This window comes from Manis javanica, chromosome 8 (assembly GCF_040802235.1).
Source record: "Manis javanica isolate MJ-LG chromosome 8, MJ_LKY, whole genome shotgun sequence".
Lineage (NCBI taxonomy): Eukaryota > Metazoa > Chordata > Mammalia > Pholidota > Manidae > Manis > Manis javanica.
Window position 1 is genome coordinate 17,443,368 of NC_133163.1, and position 11,678 is coordinate 17,455,045.

General features: G+C 47.5%; 1 protein-coding gene and 1 long non-coding RNA gene across 6 annotated transcripts in view; one reads left to right on the forward strand and one right to left on the reverse strand.

Annotated features, from left to right (window-relative positions):
- Nucleotides 1-4,907, reverse strand: part of FLRT2 (fibronectin leucine rich transmembrane protein 2) — an 86,418-nt gene extending 81,511 nt beyond the window's left edge. For 2 of the 3 annotated variants that reach the window (XM_017654251.3, XM_036991715.2), the window contains exon 1: nt 1,264-1,948. The gene's annotated coding sequence lies outside the window, so the exon portion shown is untranslated. Of the gene's footprint in view, nt 1-1,263; nt 1,949-4,770 lie in introns of those variants that run through there. The other variant, XM_017654252.3, reaches the window with a different exon arrangement.
- A 120-nt stretch (nt 4,908-5,027) lies between these two features.
- Nucleotides 5,028-10,646, forward strand: LOC108393465 (uncharacterized). Of its 3 annotated transcripts, none has more exons than XR_001852248.3 (4): nt 5,028-5,165; nt 6,300-6,997; nt 7,805-7,919; nt 9,197-10,646. It is a non-coding gene; the product is annotated as an uncharacterized lncRNA (long non-coding RNA). The 3 variants fall into 3 exon arrangements; XR_005053987.2 differs by having other exon boundaries at nt 6,300-6,625; XR_001852249.3 differs by lacking the exon at nt 6,300-6,997 and having other exon boundaries at nt 5,030-5,165.
- Nucleotides 10,647-11,678: the final 1,032 nt, after the last annotated feature.

Sequence of the window (11,678 nt, forward strand, 5' to 3'; positions counted from 1 at the left end):
CCCAAAGCTCCCTGAAACCCTGTGTGATTAAAGAGCCTCCCAGCTGAGGGGAGAGCAATAGCTCCCATTTAGAAAAGGCTTTGCATAGCAAATGCAGCATGTAAAGAAATCTAATCAGAACCTTGCACTCCTGCCCGAGCATTTACACGGATTTGTGCCTTGCACTTGATTAGCTTACTGTAAGATTCCCTCCACCAAAATTAATCAAAAGCTCTTGGAGACAGATTTCCATTTACTAGAGAAGGCACGATGAGTTTCCAGGTGGATAAATAATGATCATAATAAAGATGATAGCCGCAGCAAACGCTGAGCTGCTGCGAAACTCAAAACTCGACTGGCAGCAAGGAGACGCTGGGGAGTCGGGGCTGGAATGTTTTTTGCTTTCAGAGTGAAAAGCGGAACTATTTTCCTAGTTAGCCTAAGTGAGGCTGCTGTTCGGGAAACGTGACCGTCTTCCCTCCCCTGCCCCTGCCTCAGTGCACACACGCGACTGCTCATTCCCCCACACCACAGTGCATCAGGTCACGGAGGAAAAACCCGCCTCTCCTCAACACCACTAACACACACTTACACACACACACACACACACACACACACACACACGGACCATCACTGCGAATTCACGTCACCAATAACTAACGCGCTTCATCTCACCTTGCAATCAAAATATGACTTCCAAAGTTCGTATTTTATGACGCCAGAAGGTGAATGGAACGGAGGGAGGAAGGGCTCCGGGATGTCAAAAGGGGAAAGGGTAATTTTCCCCTATTACTTGAAATGTTCGCACACCTCCCGCCTCCCCCAGATTTGCTTCCCTGCACTAGCTAAATGGGATGGGCGCACATCATTTTTAAAAGATGCAAAATAAGGGTGCGCGAGTGAGGGGGTGAGGGTGACAGTAGGTTAAATCCACATCTCGTTTCCGTGGATTTCAGAATACTAAAAGCCCTTGAATCCACGTTCTAAATTTCCAAGCAGCTACCAAACGAGGCACCAGCTGGGGCCGAGGTCTCTCGTCCATTCCCAGGGGAGATCTGCCGCGCTGCACAGCTGCCCACTGCGCGCGGAGAAGCGCCAAGGGCCCTTCTAACGTGACTGTAACCTCCCGGAGCTAGGTACCCATCCCCGCAATCTCGAACTTCGCCTCCCTGTTACTTTTGGCCAGACCTGGCGAGCGTCAGGAGAGGCGCTGGGAAAAAGCAGAAGCCCCGCAAAGGGGCGAGCGCGGAGAGGGCGCGGGTGGGGGTAGCGGGGGCACATTACCTGAGAAGGTTCTCGAGGTCCCCTTCCAGCTCTGGTGGTAATCCCGCTCAGCGCCGCGTCCTCCCCCAGATCCAAACTTTTGCTCGATCCCCCGAGTGTCGGCGGCGGCGACGGTGGCGGCTGCCGGAGCCCGGCCCTGTCGCCCGCAGCGTCGGGGCCAGGGGTGCGGAGGCCGGAGCCTCAGAGCTGCGCGCACCTCCCCGCAGCCAGCCGGTCCCCGGGCGCCCCCCACGCCTCGCTCGCTCTCGCCTTTCCGCCCTACCGAGCCGCGGCATCGTCTCTCCCCGTCCTCCGCCACCTCCGCCTGCAGGGCTCTGGCATGCCACTTTCTCTCGGCTCCGGCCGCCGGGGCCCCCGCCTCCTCTCCTCCTGTCTACGCCTCTCCGCCTCCACCCAGCCCACGAGTCCTGAAAGCAGGAGGGCGCGCGGGGAAGGCAGGGGAGGAAGGCCCCGCCGCGCCGGGGCTCCACGGAGACGGAGGCCCGCGGAGGGCGGCCGGAGAGCCGGGCGGGCGCGCCTCCGACGCCCGGGTGCCCGGCGCGGGGCCCGGCGCGGGGCGCTGCGCGGGGCGGGAGAGGGGCTCTCCAAGTGCTGCGCCGGCCGGGCGTGGGTCCCGAGGCTGCTCCGGTCTCACTGCTGCCTCAATCCGACGAGGCCCCGTTAATGTAGGCGCCGCGGCCCCCACCCTCACCCCGCCTGACACCCCCGGGAGATGTTTACAGTAATGAATTCGCGGGATCGGCTCTGCAGCGCCCGCGCCCCTCCTCTCCCTCTGTCCCTCGCGCTCCGGCGCGCTCCCCTCCTCGAGCCCTCTTTCCCTCCCTCCTGCCTGCCTCCCTCCCTCTCGGAGTCCCTCCCACGTCTCTGGTTTAAAGAATGCTTGGGAGGCGCGGCTGCAACCCAAAGCTTTCCAAGAGGCAAAGTCAGACTGGGTTTTTAACCCTATCCTCCCTGAAGAGAGTTGGAGAGTGGCAGGGCTTACACCACGAATGCCCACTGGGCCACGCACGCCTTCCCCCCGTGCTGCCCTGCACTGTGCTCGCCCCTCCCCTCCCCCAACACACACATACCCCGCAACTCTTAGGGACAATGCCAACGTCGCCGCGCTGGAAGTCATTTCCCCCTGACCTCCTGGTGTTGTACCTCCAAGCCAAAGGATTTATTAGACACTGAGAAATGACCCAAACATGAGATGAGGGGGTAAAGGCAAAACAAGTCTCTCAACCAAGATGGCGTTATTTCAAAAGCAGTCAGCCTTGGTGATTTACCCCCACCCCATCACTAGTTCCCTGATCCCGAACCGTCTTAAATAACTTTAATTGTGAAAATAATCCAAAATTTATAACATGATTATTTTTAACATTCCATTTTTCTCCCTGCACACTGGTCTGGAAGAGCGTTGTTCACTTTACCCACAGATAACAGCGAACCACCAAATTCAGACTCAAAGACTTAGGGAACAAGCTTGACAGCAAAATAAGCCTGATTTGTACACAGGCAACGTTTCCACTTGGCAACCTCTTAGCAAAGGTTAAAGAGTAACGTTAAGAAAACCAAGTGCATGTCACTTTCTTAGGGGAAAAAAAAGGTTCTGGTTTTCTTCTCTCATTTCATTGCCGCTCCTCCTGCCACCAGTAAGTTACAGTCATGTTTTAACAAGTCTGTAGAGAGACTGAATCTGAACAGAAGAGGGAGAGCGAGCTCGCGCCAGGGGCTTGGCTGCGCTGAGATGCGCCGTCGGTGGGGCCATGCGAAAAGCAACCCGCGAGCTTGAAACTAGCTCGGTACCAATTCCCCAGGGATCTGCTCGGCTACCGCGACCGAAGAGTTAGTTGGACCGGAGCGGTGGCCATAACTGGCTTGGGATGATTTCCCCATCCTTAGTTCAAAGCTTGAGTCACTTGGCACCACTTTCCCAATTGTTTTTATTTCCTTCTTATCCCTGTTGTGTCTACCGCCTTCACATATTTGAGCGCCTAAGTCGCGTTAAGACCACTTGGAGAAACGCCCGATTTGCCTCCCCAAGCACAAGCCACGCACGGATCCACCCAGACGCACGCCTGAGACGCACGCTGGCACACGCGCTCACACGCGCGCGCACACACACGACCCGGGTTCCTGCCGCGGGTCGCTGCTCCTGTTGCATTATGCAAAGGTGGCTAGGAAAATGCTCTGACTTACATACATGTAGCCGCTCTTCTCGCCAAACCCAGTGTGTAATTACTCTCCGGAGGGGGGAGGGGCGCGTCTGGAGGAGTTAACTGTGACAAGGACGGACAGTAAGTGCCATCTTGGGAGGTTCCAGGAGCAAAGCGCCAGAGGCGACAGACGCGGTGGCCTTCGCCTCTGGTAGTTGCCGCCGGCCGGAGGCCAACGTTCTACAAGAGTTTTTCCCAGCTTCAAGTGTGGGTTTCGCCCGCCCCAGTCACCCGCCTCCCCGACGCTTCCTTTCCTTGGTTAGCGCCCCGACCTGCTGGCAACCTTGATCTTGGGCCTCATTAGGAGTGAGAAAGGACCGCACCGGCGCTGAAGCCGTGGGACGAGCTCCCGACAGGTCAGCGCGGCGGAGGGATCTTCCCAGGCAGCTCGGCGCCCCTGCGAAGACGCTGGGGCAGCTGGAGAGGCTCTGCCTCGCCCTCCTCGCAGTCGCCTAACCTCGGCACTCAGCGCCGGGACCTGCGGTCATTATCCGCCCTCTCCCGGAGCCCCTACGCACTCAGCACAGGAAGGGAATTCGCGTTCAGACCCGTGTGCTCCCGCGCCTTCTCCCCGGCTGGGACACCAGAAAGACGCACTGGCGAGAGCTCAGTGTCCGGCCACTGAAGATCAGCAGAGTGGGAGAAAGACTTGGTCTTGGAAAAAGTAACCCCCTCCCCAACGTGAAGGAAAATGAACATGCACCCTCCGCATCTTCTTTGCCACTAAAAGATCCCGGATTGCTAGCATGGGGCGGGCTGGCGGCTTTAGAAGCAACCGCCTGATAATAACGCGGGCGACATTAACAGCAGATGGAACGGGCGCGGGGGTGGAGAGTAGGGGGGTGTTACTCCTAGAAGTTAACAGATTCAGTCTGGTGAAGTGAGAGGCTGGGTTCTGGCAAGCTTCGTGGCTCTAGAAATCCCATTTTAGGATGGATGCTCCCAGTTGGCTAGCAAATTTGTGTTTTGACCCAGAGCTCAGTTACAAAACTCCTTAAGGGAGGTGGAATCATCCTGCCAATAGACCTCCCTAAGGTCGGGGGAGAGTTAAGCAACCATTTCTCTCCGTGAAAGATAAAACATCCCACTCCACTCCCATGACCACGCCGTCTCTCTCTCTCTCTCTCTCTCTCTCTCTCTCTCTCTCTCTCTCTCTCTCTCTCTCTCTCTCTCTCTCTCTCTCTTTCACACACACACACACACACACAATCGCACAATCCCTCCCATCCCCAAAGAGACCTCGTGGTGCCCGCGCGGCGGCAGCTCGGGTGCTTGCTGGAAACTCCACCTGGCACTTCAGTCCCTTTACCTGGCGGCAGCGTCTCCTCGCGGGGGCTCATCCGAATCCGACTGGGTCGGGGAGGTGGGAAGGGAAGATACTGGCGCGACAGCAGCGGGGCTCCCGGGGCATGGTATTGCTTTAGGGGTCGCCGCCAAGGTCCCTCCTGCCCATCGTTGACAACTGCCAACCTGATCCCGGGGCTGTGCGGGCTCGGCGGCGGGCGCGGAGCTGCTGTGTCTCCTCTGCTCCACAACCGGGACGAAAGGCCAGAGACGCCCTCCGGCGGGAGCAGCTCAGCGCCGTGGCCGGGAGGCTGCGGCCGCCGATAGCATCTCCGAGCGCTGTGCCCTCTGCGGCGGTAATGAAAGGTGCCCAACTCGCAAGCAACGGGGACAGGTTTCGAACGTACAACTGACTACAAGGTACCCAGCCTGAGACCGTAGGCTGCTTTCCCCCTCCCCCTCTTCTCCCTCCAACCAGGGAGGGAACTAACTTAACCCTCTGTGCGCCCTACACTCTCTGGTGAGGCTGGAATCCACCAGGAAACCGCAGGCGGCGGCTCCCGAGCTGGGAGCTTTGTTCACGTGCGTTTGCAGCGGTGTGTTGCTTCTGGGGGCACTCGCGTTGCCAGACGCCGGTAAAAGTCTTCCAGAGCCGGACTCCGGCACGGGAAGGAGCCCTAGCGCCTCATTCGGACCAGATCCAACCCTTAGAACCTTTTTTTCCTTTCTTTCTTTTTTGCATGCAGTTACCAAGTTTATTGAAGTTGCCAGTGAACTTTGGTTTTATTCCTGTATTTCTTCCTCCCCCGTCCTATGCCCCCTATTATTTCCTTCCCTAGCGGTGCACTGAAGATGTGGAACTCTCTTTTCGCTGATTCAAACTGTCACGTGTGACTTTTGCCTGTGTGAGAGGAATTGCGGACGGCACCCTTTCACGCCCAATTTAAAGGAAATCGCAAGGAACGCTGCCTCCCACCCACCCGCCCACCGGTGTTCGCATAAAACCACATAGTCAGATGGGACTAAGACCCGGAGAGAAGGGCAGGAGCTGAGGGAGTCTGAGATGTGGGTGGGAAGACGGGAGGGTGGGCAGAGAGAGAAAGGTAAGAGAGAGCGACAGCCTTAGCCTGGAATAAACTGGGGAAACACAAACAAGAATAAGGTGCAGACAACATATCAGAACCCCAACACTGTAAGCAGCAAGTCAGTTTTAAGCTTCCATATTTTGATCCGCAATATTTCCCCAGCTCCTTTAGAAAAGGTTAAAAAAAAAACAGAGAACACAGAGCCCCTCCTTGGCCACTCAGATGCTTTGCATTTGCAAACAGCTTCCACTAAGCGCCTGGACTTCACTGGACAGTCCACTGAAGCGCCAGAAGTTCGCTGGAACTGGGGTGAGTCATCTCGTGGGTTCGGGATGGAAGCTCAGACAAGAGAAAACTGACTGCAGAGCGCCTCTGCCACCGTCACACCCGAAGGAGCTGAACGTCGCCCAGTGCACAAGGTCACACATCTTCAACAGAGTTTTTTTTTTTTTCTCTGTCTCCGTTCCAGGACTAAAGAAAGAAACACAGAATCCTTAAAATTCATTCGGAGGGTCACACGTAGATCGTATGCAAACCGAGTTATTTTAAAATGAGAAAATGTGTTTCTCCACCGGATGGATGTTCTGAGTTCCCAAACCCACGGGAATCTGACGGTGCCCGGCCTGCTCCCAGCGGCGGTGGAACGCGGTTTCCAGAATTCCGTTGTAAATCCGTCTAGCTGGCCAAGGTGGCAGCAAAGCATCGGGATAGCTCTTCAGGCTGCAGCGTCAAACGGAAGACCACGTTTCAGGACAAACGCTCATCTACCCGCTTTGAAACGTCCATCTCGTGTGTGTGCGTGTACATGAGTATCCACACGGGCGTCTTTCTCTGAAACCTTCGTCTGAGATAGCAGTATACACATTTCATTTTAAGAATACATTCTTTTTTAAAGGCAAAACGGAACCTTATACAGGTTTTGCTTTCTGATTTGTGTTGCCCAGAAAATGAGTAAGACTGGAAAAGGGAAAGACGGGTAGTCGCAGATGAACAGAATTTGTATTTTAGATTTTTGCTGTTTTCTAAATTATAACAAAAACAATGCCGTGCGGATGCACTCCCTATTGAAGACTATTGTAATCAGGACAAGAAGAATTAAATAGGGAAAAGTAACACACCAAATATATGAAAAGAATCGCTGTAACAAGTTTCTTATCCATATGACATGTAAGTCCTCTTTAGAACTGTGGAGGGTGGATCCAGGGGAAGCAAAAGAATAGCGACAGTGGGTCAGGGGCTCTGGAGTGTTAAAATTTTGCAGACTTACAAAACTGTGATAATTAGGTTATTTTATTTTTACTAAGGAACTGTCATTAATACAGAAGGGTGAAGAAGTAAAGAAACAAAAAGCAAATCTGTGAGCTTCAAAAAAGAGAAAGTCGGCTCATTAGTTATTTTAAGGGCTTCAACTCTCAATGGAGTTTTCACTTCAATTGAAATTTGACAGCTTTCCCAATCCTCTAGCACCCTCCTCCATGTTTCTTTTACCCTTCCCCAGCGATACATGTGCATATACATTGGCTTGTCTTGCTGATACTTGGCAAAAGTATAAGTAACACATGATTTGGATTCACAAGATGATGATTTAAACCCAAGGCACTGATTATTTTGATCTTGGTAAGTTCATTGCCTAGCCATTGTTTGCTCATTTATAAAATGGACATAAATATAACCTGTTCTACCAGCCTCATTACATTGTCACATCACAAGTCAGTGTATGTGCAAGGGCTTTAGAAATTTGAGTGTGGTTATTGCTGACAATATTATCATTACATCACACAGTACCAGCCTTCAAAACATAGGAAAATTACATTATTGTAAACATAGTCAGTTTCCCCTATTGGTATCATGTTCCATGGCCTTGGAATGTTTATCAAAACGAAGAAGCCAATGCTGCCATGTTTCTATTAACTAAACTCCAACCTTTATTCGTATTTCATCATTTTTTCCACTAATGTCCTTTTTCTGTTTCAGGTCCCGTCTAGGATTCCACGTTGCCTTTAGTCGTTGTATCTCCTGTGCTCTGGGACAGTTCCTCAGTCTTTCCTTGTCTTCCATGACCCTGAGAGTTTTGAAGAGTGATGGTCAGGTACTTTATCTCTCTCCCTTTGGGTTTGTCTGATATTTTCTCATGATTCAACTCTAGTTCTGGGTTCCAGGAAAAAATACCATTTTCATCACATCATGTCAGGTGGTACCTGATGTCATCATGACATCACTGATGATATCATCACTTCCTAAGGTATTGCATGCAAGGTTTTCCCCACAGTTTTGGCTTTTTTCATACTTTATTCTTTAGAAGTGAGTCACTAAGTCCTCCACATCTTCATGAATTTGTCTTAAAATGATAAAAATAAGCATTTAGGGTGACTTGTAAATAAATGTTCCAGTATCACCTAGGAATTATCTTCAACTACTGTATGTTTTATAATCTCCAAACCCAGTCAATCTCCAAATCCTGGAAATTCTTTTCTGAATTATCCCTTCCTTTCCAGTCCTCAATTCTCACCTCTGGGTGGTTCAGAATCCCAACTTCCCTGTGAATAAATGACATCCATTACCTCTTATCCCTTCGTTCCTTTCATGGTTTTCTGACAGCAAAATATTCATTTTTCCTTAAACTGACAATAGTCATCTACATGTTTGTATCTGGGGTAGATTTAACTGCCTCAAAGAATTAGTTGGTCTTATTTATCTATTTTCCTGACAAATACTTAAAACATGGTTTTTGACTTCATGACTAAGCTCCTCCAGCAGGTGGAAAGAAATGCAACCTTGCTTAAGATGAGAAGCATTGTAAGGAAAACAATGATTAACACAGTGTGGAGAGGAGACTTTTCATTTCTTTCTTGAGTATAAAACACTCCTAATTTATGACACCCTTTTTGTGAGTGTGGCTTGATCCATGTGGATTTGTGACACTTAAATGCATGCCCTTCTGATTTGGAAACACCATCCTACAGCATACGGTTCATCCATTCATAGAACAAACATTTGTAGAAAACACAAAACATGTAGCTGACCTTTGATAAATGGACTCGATTCCTATCCCGTCAAAACTACCAGTCTAGTTGAGTTCACTTATTAGGTAAACAGAACAATTTCAGTATATACAAAGTACTTCAGTGTCCTGAAACAGGTTCTCTATAGAGGGAAAACTTCACCCAAGTGGTGATGAGCCCCTTTTGACAATGTATTGATTTACAGGGGACTTTAGAGCATTACGTTTACATCTTCTGCAAACAGCAACCCCAGGTGCTAACTGTCTCATGGAAAGCATTTGGGGCCAAAAATTGGTAAATTAATGTGAGGCAATGCTTGAATATCCATTTCCCTGAACCTTGGTTTCTTTGCATTTCCATGCAGGTTACAAGATGATTATGCATGAACAGAAACAGAAGGTACATACTGACAGGAAACAAAAGCACATTAAACCCTGGAGATTTCCTTTTACACATGCCTGCCATTTGTAAAGCAGTTGCTCTGATCCACAGAAAAGCTGGCAAAAACTGGAAAGAAACATTCTCCAACAGCACTATGGAATGGTTAAGTTAGGGAAATGCCTTTTTAAGAAGTGTATAGGGGTAACATAAAGACTTTAGGAAGAAATGAAAGACAATACCAAGGGACTTACTCAAATCTGGACACTACCATTGCAGAAAATGTTATTGAGCCATCTATGTCTGACAATAGGTCTGATGAAGAGGGAATACCATCTGAATCTGAGAAAACACACTTAATTGAATGTGTATATAAGGTTTTGAATATATTTTACATAAATATATATATATTTAAATAATATATATTATATAAACTATATACTATATACAATATATATTATGTATTTTATTTATACTTAACATAAATAAGTTTATATATACAAAACTTCCAACTACATTATATACACAGACACAGACACGCGCACACATATATACACTTCCCACTATCCTCCGAAATATTAGAAAAGTAAAATTGCATCCTTTAGAAGGTCAGTTCTTGAGACTGATTCTTATTATGAATACAAATACCATACCAATTAAACTTTGTGTAGTTGCAAGAGCCCTGAACTTGTACTTGGAAGATGGTATTTCAAGTCTCTACCACTTTATCAGGGCAATCATTTAACCGCACGAAGCCTCAGTTTCTCTTCTATCAAAAAAAGTGAAACCAAAGCTATCTTTCAGAGCAAATACATAGAGAGTAAGAGAAGTGAGTTATTTCAAAGCTCAGACTTAGAGTAAACTATCATTACTTATATAACGATTGTGTTTTTATGGAACATAATTTAATATGAGATATATTTGACTCTGCATAACCTTAAGCTTATTGGTTATGTACTTGGGTTGCTATTTATTGGTTGTCTGACAACCTTGCTTTCCATAGTGTCTCAGCTTCAAAGATATAGAGCCACTTAATTTCTGCAAAGTTGCTCTGAACAGTACTTTCAGGTAGCACTCTCAGCTATCAAATTTTGAACTACCCAAAATATAAACTTCCTCAACATAGGGAATTCTTAGCATATCTTCTCAGTATGCATTACTTAAAATTTCATGTATTTTGCTGTTGGCCATTTTCTTCCACAGTTCCTTTACTTAGCTAATAGGAGTAACTAAAGTTTTTCAGGTGATTATTTTGTTTTTATGCTATTGTTAGATTCTTTTAGTGCTTGAGTTTTCTGAATTCAGTCATCTCATTTGCTTACTCAGTTGAAACAATTTGGATTTCATGTTTCCCCTTCTCCACTTGAAACATTTTTGTAAGATAAAAAATTAACACTAACACTTGATAATAAAAAGTTTAAAGAGATACATCTTTATAGACAGTGTCTCATTCTGTTTCTGTCTCACCTTTGAATGTTTCCACTAGTAAACATGCTAGAAAGTCATATGCTATGAATGTGAGTCGATTAGCATTTGATTTTTACTCTTTATCAAAGGTACAGAGGCAGAAGTTAAATTCTCCTTCCTAAAAACTAAAGGGCTCTTGTGGATCACCAGCCTGTTTTGTGGGTTGAAAAAAACCATGGGTCTCTTTTTTTCTGAATAAGTCATTAACAGCTTGATTTTGAAAGTTCTTCCTATTTTCCATGTTTTGAAGAGATATCTAGCTATTTGCAAACACAGTATCAAACCACAGAAAGATCTGAATTGTTCTGTACTTGGATTATGTATTTATTTTTGTTTCTAGGATTTCTACTGAATTTTCATGTTTATACAGTGAGGTTTCCTCTTCCTTTCATTTTACTGCTCTATAAATAGTATAGTGTTAGATTATTAAATACAGCAGATAGAAAAATAGGTGGATTCTAGGTCAAAGTTAGTAGAAAGTCAAGCAGTTGACATTAAAAATAACTGCACTTATAGTCTTTATCCCTTACAGCATTCTTAAATGAATTATTTTATTTCAGAGCTCCCCACCCCCACCCACATGTCACCAAAACACTGAAGCTCTTAGTTGTAGATGTCATTTCTCCAGAATCCTGCCCATTGTTTAGCACACTATCCTGCTATATATTTTATTCTCTCATAAATGTATCTCTCATAAATGCATTGTACCCGTCACATGTCTGTTCTAAGCAGATGGCCTTAATAATTGCAGAAATAGACCAGTAAAATCTAAGGGAGTCTCAACATCACCAGGAAAACACAAATCAAAACCACAGTAAGGAACCACTTGACTCCCACTAGAACAACTATAATAAAAAAGATAACTAGTGTAGGTGAGAAAGTAGAGAAATTGATACCCTCATACATTGTTTATGGGACTGTAATATAGTACAACCACATTGCAAACAGTTTGTTGTGCAGGGTTTTAAAAAGTTAAACATAAATTTACCATACAGTCCAGA